The 7,401-nt window shown below is 41.1% G+C and overlaps 1 pseudogene; it reads left to right on the plus strand.

Moving 5' to 3' along the window:
* The first annotated feature begins 4,847 nt into the window (after positions 1-4,847).
* On the plus strand, positions 4,848-7,014 carry LOC103081031 (heat shock protein HSP 90-beta pseudogene; annotated as a pseudogene).
* The last annotated feature ends 387 nt before the right edge of the window (positions 7,015-7,401 follow it).

The following is a 7,401-nucleotide window of genomic DNA, read 5'->3' on the forward strand; positions in this document are numbered from 1 at the left end:
TCCCTATAACAGTAGAATTTATGATATCACAGGAAGAATGGTCATTTTCTCTGCTTCAGTTACTTTTTTTTTAGGACTGGATGACGATAATATAAATAAGTCTACTTTAAAATACATAAAAGCGTCAAGAGTTTTAAAACAAGCTTTAGGAGGGATCCATAACTACTCCTCCCTCTAACCTGAAGAGATGCAGAATATGCAAGATGACCAAAGAAATTCTGGATTTAAAATCCCTGTGGTAACTACCGATCAGCAAAAATCGAACAGGAAATCTATGGCTAAATTCATGTGATTATTATGGTGCACAATCTGCTATTAAATTGTTTCTGTTTATCACTACATAACCAATATTGGTTGTGGGGAAACAGCTGAACCACCTTGCCAACTTTAGAGACTCAACTTGTGACTTCAGTCATGGTACAGCCAGCACCTCTACAATCAACAGCAGAAAACGAGAATGTTCTCTTATAATAAATATTAGCAAAGGGTATGTATATTTCTGTTCTTCAGATGACTGTGTTGGTTTAATCTAATTTTAGTTCAAAGATCCATTTGCCTCTGGTTCTGCAACAGAGGCAAAAATTACTTTATTTGATTAACTGAGGTCTGGGAAGAATTCTTCCATATGTCGTGATATTCAATTCTAATGCATTCATTAGGAAGAAACAATTCCGTAACCTAACATAAATCGTTTCAAATTGGAATAGTCAAAAAAAACAAGTTAATATCCATATAGAATTTCGTGTGTTACATAAGCATGTGCAATCATCTAAAATTAAAACTAATCACTTTGTATCAGAAGCAGTAATAAAAACCAAAGTTCTGCCTCATTGTTCTCTAGTGAAGCATGAGTAATTCATGATTCAGATAAGCTCCCCTTCTCCCCTGAGTCTTCCACAAGATTTTACCAATTTCATTACTCAAAATGTGTCTCTTAGGGCTTCCCTGGTGGCACAGTGGTTGAGAGTCCACGTGCCGATGCAGGGGGACACGGTTTCATGCCCTGGTCCGGGAGGATCCCACATGCCGCGGAGCGGCAGGGCCCGTGAGCCATGGCCGCTGAGCCTGCACGTCCGGAGCCTGTGCTCCGCAACGGGAGAGGCCACAACAGTGAGAGGCCCGCGTAACGCAAAAAAAAAAAATGTGTCTCTTTAGAGCATTTTAGCTACACTAGAATTGAACTAACACTAGATGTCATACCTTCTGATGTTACTCTTTGTAGATCTGTCCTTCAGCCCTCTTGCAAAGCAGAGTGTGACCAGGTCTTATGGGACAAAACAAGATCTCAGGGCCTGGCCTTGCTTCAGGGCTTTCCACTCTCCCTGAATGTGGCATGGCTCCTCTCCATATTCTCCAATGTTCTCCTTGAATTCAAATCTTTTCTCATTCAGAAGTATTTGGTCCCATCTATCCTTTCCAGAAAGCTGCCTATAATGAAAAATTAAAATTATCCTGTTTTATAGCTGAAAACACCTCTTCTAATAGCAGTTTCTACTTCTCAATAAATGCCCCCATCAGTAGTGTCGCTAGTTTCATCCATCACATATATTAATTCATTTATTAACATTAAATATTTATTGAGCTTCTACTGTAGGTGATGTGCTACAGACAGAAAAAAACCTCAAAGTCCGCCTCCAAGGAGGTGACAGATGTAGCAGGCTAAATACTGAAACACCAGTGGTAAGAGGTGCTATTTCACATGGACTGGGGATGTGAAAACAATGACCAGGGTTAGAGCGATTAGCTCTGCACATAGACTGCAATTGAATCAGCAGGTGTCTTGGGGGAAATTGAAGAGGTTTCTGCCTGATTAATTCTATTTTGTCTACAAAGCGGGATTTGAGATTCTTTCTTGAGAGTCATGGTGGTTAAAAGATATGAGGAGAGTAATAAAGGCTTGAAATAGTCACCAAAATGATGGAGAAAGACAGCTGATTAGGAGAATTAGGATAAATTCCAGTTAGCATAAAAGATCAGCATACATTGGAGGCCATGAATCTGTAGAGGTTCCATATCAACCTGGTTGTGTGATTCTTCTCCATGGATGGTAGAGTGAAAACAAGGGACCAAGGTAAACAGTGTTTATGTGTCATAGGTCTCTGCCAGAAGGAAGGAAGTGAAGCCAGGACAAGGCTGATAACCTGAGAGATGATGGAGGGATTAGGAGACAGGGTACCAGGGAGTAAGGCAGTATGAGAACCAACATGGTATGATGTTTTAGTCATGTAGTAACATGCAGGGGTCTAAGATTTCATCTGGATCTAATCTGGTTGAAGGATCAGCCATGGAGCAGGTGACTGAATGGGAGGACTTCAGGTGAGGAAGAATGCAACAATTCAATGAACTCCTATAAAGCCTCTCTTGGTGTCAGGTACTGTATTAAGTCATGAATCAGACCTTATAAGAACTAAAAGTGTTCAGAGTAAAACTGGTAAATATCCCATTTAGTATGTGATAAATAATAATTGACATGAAATGCCCAATTATAGTAGGCATACAAAGGAGAAAGTATAATCAATAACTTGGCAAGTTCAGAGAAGACTTTGTTGAGAAGGTAGTGCTTGGCAGAGTTACTCAAGGGAGGGTAATATTAGGAAATAGACACATGACAGTGATGAAGAGGAGTTGACAGCATCCAGTCTCATGACTTCCAAGTGAGAGTTGCAAGCACCAAAAGAGTACAAGAGGAAAATATCTCCCCTCCAATATCTCTAGCTGTCCTAAATCCCACCTAAACCATTCAGCACATCATTGCCTCAACTACCGGCCTTAAGTACCACTTTCAACACTTCAATTTCCTCTTTAAATCCTTCCATTTCTTTCTAGTTCCTTCACCATTAAAATAAGAAACCTCAACTCTTGCATCAGAGAGAAATGAATGTTGTGAAGGCCTTTTGCTTTCCTTTCCCCTAGCTCCCTGTCCAACAGTATTTCCCACCACTTACCTTTCATGTACTTCTGCGATGTGTCATCTGCTTCCCTTCTCTCTGATTCATAAACACTCATGCCCATTTCGACATATTTTCCTCATCTGTAATATTTCTCCCAAACTTCCCTTCCAAATTAAGTCATTTTTCACAGTCTGACTGAAGATCTGTGGCTCCCACGATGCCTTTCCTTGACAATCTCTGAATTATTTTACTGCATATTGTGGTCTTTAGAACTGTGCTATCTCCTGGTATTCTCTAATAGTTCACGTGTGCTAGACTTATGTTTTCAAATAAGGTCCCTGAGGACAGAGACCTTGTTTTATACCCCTAGATTCCCACAGTGGTTTGTAGAGTATCGAACACAGAATAGGTGTTTGAGAGACAAATTAATGTGGTAGAAGGTACCTGAGTCGGGAGAACTCATTTTTTTTTTTAATTCAAGTTTTACCCCTCAGGCTAAATTCTCTTTATCTGTGAATTGAGGAACCTGGACCCATGATCACTCAGATCCCCTTCACCTGCTGCAGTCTGATTCTAGCAATACTAATTATTTTATCTATTTGACAAGAAGCTATGATAAGGCTCACCATGCACATCATATTGCTTTTTTTCTAAGATTCTATCACATAGCATGCACCATATTTAATAGGATAAAAACTTAATATTCAATGTAAACTTTAATTGTAAGAGTCAAGCTCAATGTATGATTTAATATAGATACTCAACAAATATTTATAAAATTTATTCGTCATTCAGCAAATATTTACTGAGTACCTATTATGTGTTTCAGGCACAATTCTAGACTCTGTAGGACACAGTGATAAATAAAATAGACAAGGTCTTTTCTCTTGTGGAACTTACATTCTAGTGGAAACAGACAGATAGTAGGTAAATATATAATATATTGTCACATGTGCTACAACACTCATGTCAATAAGTGCCATGAAGAAAAATAGAGAATAGAAAAAGAATAGAGAGTCATACAGATGAGGCAGTCATCTTAATTTCAATTCCATACAGTAAAGATATGGGCATTCTTGTAGACATGACATAGACATGTATAGGTGTAAACATAGATACAGGTATAGATATACAGATAAATGTAAATGTTCTAGATACAGCACTATGTGCCACATAATGAGCTAAAGTGTGTCATACTCACTAGTTATTTAATTTTCCCAACAATCCTTTGAGATGTACTACCCCATTTTATGAATGAAAAAACACATATTCAGAGAGTTTAAATAACACATCAAAGTCACTTCCCTAAAAGTGTCAGTGCTGGAAACCACATTCTATTTGCGTGCCATTTGCGTAAGAAAACATGTTCCATTGAGGTTCTTGCACAAAAATACTCGAAATAAGAATAGGAAAATAAACCACCATGTATTCTGACTACCAGGAAAGGCAATGTTTTTTCATTTTAAATATGTCTTAAAAAGTCAGAGGTCCTTTGTGTATTTAAGAATTGTAATGGAATATTATACCACCATAAAAGCCAATAAAATAGCTAAATATGGAGATCTCCAAGGTATATTGTTATATGAAAAGGCAAGGTGTAAAGATGTAATATATTATGCTGACGTTTGTATATAAAAGTGGATGGACTTTTTATGTGTGTATATATGCATAAGATATCTCTAGCAGGATACAAAGAATGTTAGTATCAGTGGTTGCCCTAAAGATGAGTAAGAAGGAGGCTTACTTTTCATTGTATGTAATTTTTATAACTCTTAAAACTCTATGTGCATGTATCGCTTATTGAAAAATTGGTTTGAAAGAATTTAATGGAATAATTAATGTCAAAAAGACACCCGAGCTCTTGAGTCACCCCCGTGCACCCCTGTTGTGGCGAGTGAGATTGAGGCAGTCCTTGTCCGCTCAGCTCTCTAGTATCTGCGATTCTTACTCTTTAAGATGCCTGAGGAAGTGCACCATGGAGAGGAGGAGGTGGAGACTTTTGCTTTCCAGGCAGAAATTGCCCAACTCATGTCTCTTATTATCAATACCTTCTATTCCAAAAGGAAATTTTTCTTCGGGAGTTGATCAGTAATGCTTCTGATGCCTTGGACAAGATTTGCAATGAGAGCCTGACAGACCATTCCAAATTGGACAGTGGTAAAGAGCTGAAAATTGACATCATTCCTAACCCCCAGGAGTGCACCCTGACTCTGGTAGACACAGGCATTGGCATGACCAAAGCTGATCTTGTAAATAATTTGGGAACCATTGCCAAGTCTGGTACTAAAGCATTTATGGAGGCTCTTCAGGCTGGTGCGGACATTTCCATGATTGGGCAATTTGGTGTTGGCTTCTATTCTGCCTACCTAGTGGCAGAGAAGGTGGTTGTGATCACAAAGCACAATGATGATGAACAGTATGCCTGGGAGTTTTCTGCTGGGGTTCCTTCACTGTACGTGCTGACCATGGTGAGCCCATTGGGTGGGGTACCAAAGTGATTCTCCACCTTAAGGAAGACCAGACAGGGTACTTAGAAGAAAGGCGGGTCAAAGAAGTGGTGAAGAAGCACTCACAGTTCATGGGTTATCCCATCACACTCTATCTGGAGAAGGAACGCGAGAAGGAAATCAGTGATGATGAGGCAGAGGAAGAGAAAGGTGAGAAAGAAGAGGAAGATGATGAGGAGAAGCCTAAGATTGAAGATGTGGGCTCAGATGAGGAGGATGATAGTGGCAAGGATAAGAAAAAGAAGACAAAGAAGATCAAGGAGAAATATGTTGATCAGGAAGAACTGAACAAGACCAAGCCCATTTGGACCAGAAACCCTGATGGCATCACCCAGGAAGAATACGGAGAGTTCTGTAAGAGCCTTACAAATGACTGGGAAGATCACTTGGCGGTGGAGCACTTCTCTGTAGAAGGTCAGTTGGAATTCAGAGCATTGCCGTTCATCCCTCGTCGGGCTCCTTTTGACCTCTTTGAGAACAAAAAGAAAAAGAGCAATATCAAACTCTATGTCTGCCGTGTGTTCATCATGGACAGCTGTGATGAGTTAATACCAGAATATCTCAACTTCATCCGTGGTGTGGCTGACTTTGAAGACCTTCCCCTGAACATCTCCCGAGAAATGCTCCAGCAGAGCAAAATCTTGAAGGTCATTCGTAAAAACATTGTTAAGAAGTGCCTTGAGCTCTTCTTGGAGCTGGCAGAAGACAAGGAGAACTATAAGAAATTCCATGAGGCGTTCTCTAAAAATCTAAAGCTTGGAATCCATGAGGATTCCACTAACTGGCGACACCTTTCTGAGCTGCTGCGCTATCACATCTCCCAGTCCGGAGATGAGATGACTTCTCTCTCAGAATACGTGTCTCACATGAAGGAGACCCAGAAGTCCATCTATTACATCACTGGTGAGAGCAAAGAGCAGGTTGCTAACTCTGCATTTGTAGAGCGAGTGTGGAAGCAGGGCTTCGAGGTGGTGTACATGACAGAGCCGATCGATGAGTAATGTGTGCAGCAGCTCAAGGAATTTGATGGGAAGAGTCTGGTCTCAGTTACCAAGGGGGGCCTGGAGCTTCCTGAGGATGAGGAGGAGGAGGAGATGGAGGAGAACAAGGCCAAGTTTGAGAACCTCTGCAAACTCATCAAAGAGATCTTGGATAAGAAGGTTAAGAAGGTGACAGTCTCCAATAGGCTTGTGTCTCCACCCTGCTGTATCGTGACGAGCACCTACGGCTGGACTGCCAACATGGAGAGCATCGTGAAAGTCCAGGCACTTCAGGACAACTCGACCATGGGCTACATGATGGCCAAAAAGCACCTGGAGATCAATCCTGACCATCCCGTTGTGGAGACCCTGCGGCAGAAGGCAGAGGCAGACAAGAATGACGAGGCCGTCAAGGACCCGGTGGTGCTGCTGTTCGAAACTGCACTGCTCTCTTCCGGCTTCTCGCTTGAGGATGCCCAGACCCACTCCAACAGCATCTACCGCATGATCAAGCTAGGCTTGGGCATTGATGAAGATGAAGTGACAGCAGAGGAGCCCAGTACTGCTGTTCCTGATGAGATCCGAGCCCCCCTTGAGGGTGATGAGGATGCCTCTTGCATGAAAGAAGTAGCTTAGGAATTTCTACCTGCAGACTTTGTTCCCTCTGTATAATGTCCCCATGGCTCCTCCAGCAGCAGCCCCAGTGGCCTTGGCCCACTTGGTTCCTTCTGCTGATATCCAGTGATTTTATTTCTGTCCTATCTAAAGCAGGATATAAGAGCCTCAAGCCCTATCCCTTTCCACATTTGACATGGGGTTTGAATGTTGTGTATTGTGCTTTTTTGTTTGTTTTGTTCTGAAATTAAAGTATGCAAAATAAAGATGATGCAGGTTTTTTATACAAAAAAAGAAAAAGACACCGAAATTGTTGATAGAATAAGCTTTTGCAATTAGATCCTTTTCTTAACAAGGCATACACATTTTCCGTGGGAGCGCTTTCACGTGTGGCCACACTGAAAATTA

The sequence above is a fragment of the Lipotes vexillifer genome, unplaced genomic scaffold (genome assembly GCF_000442215.2).
Source record: "Lipotes vexillifer unplaced genomic scaffold, Lipotes_vexillifer_v1.1 scaffold1028, whole genome shotgun sequence".
Taxonomy (NCBI): Eukaryota; Metazoa; Chordata; class Mammalia; order Artiodactyla; family Lipotidae; genus Lipotes; species Lipotes vexillifer.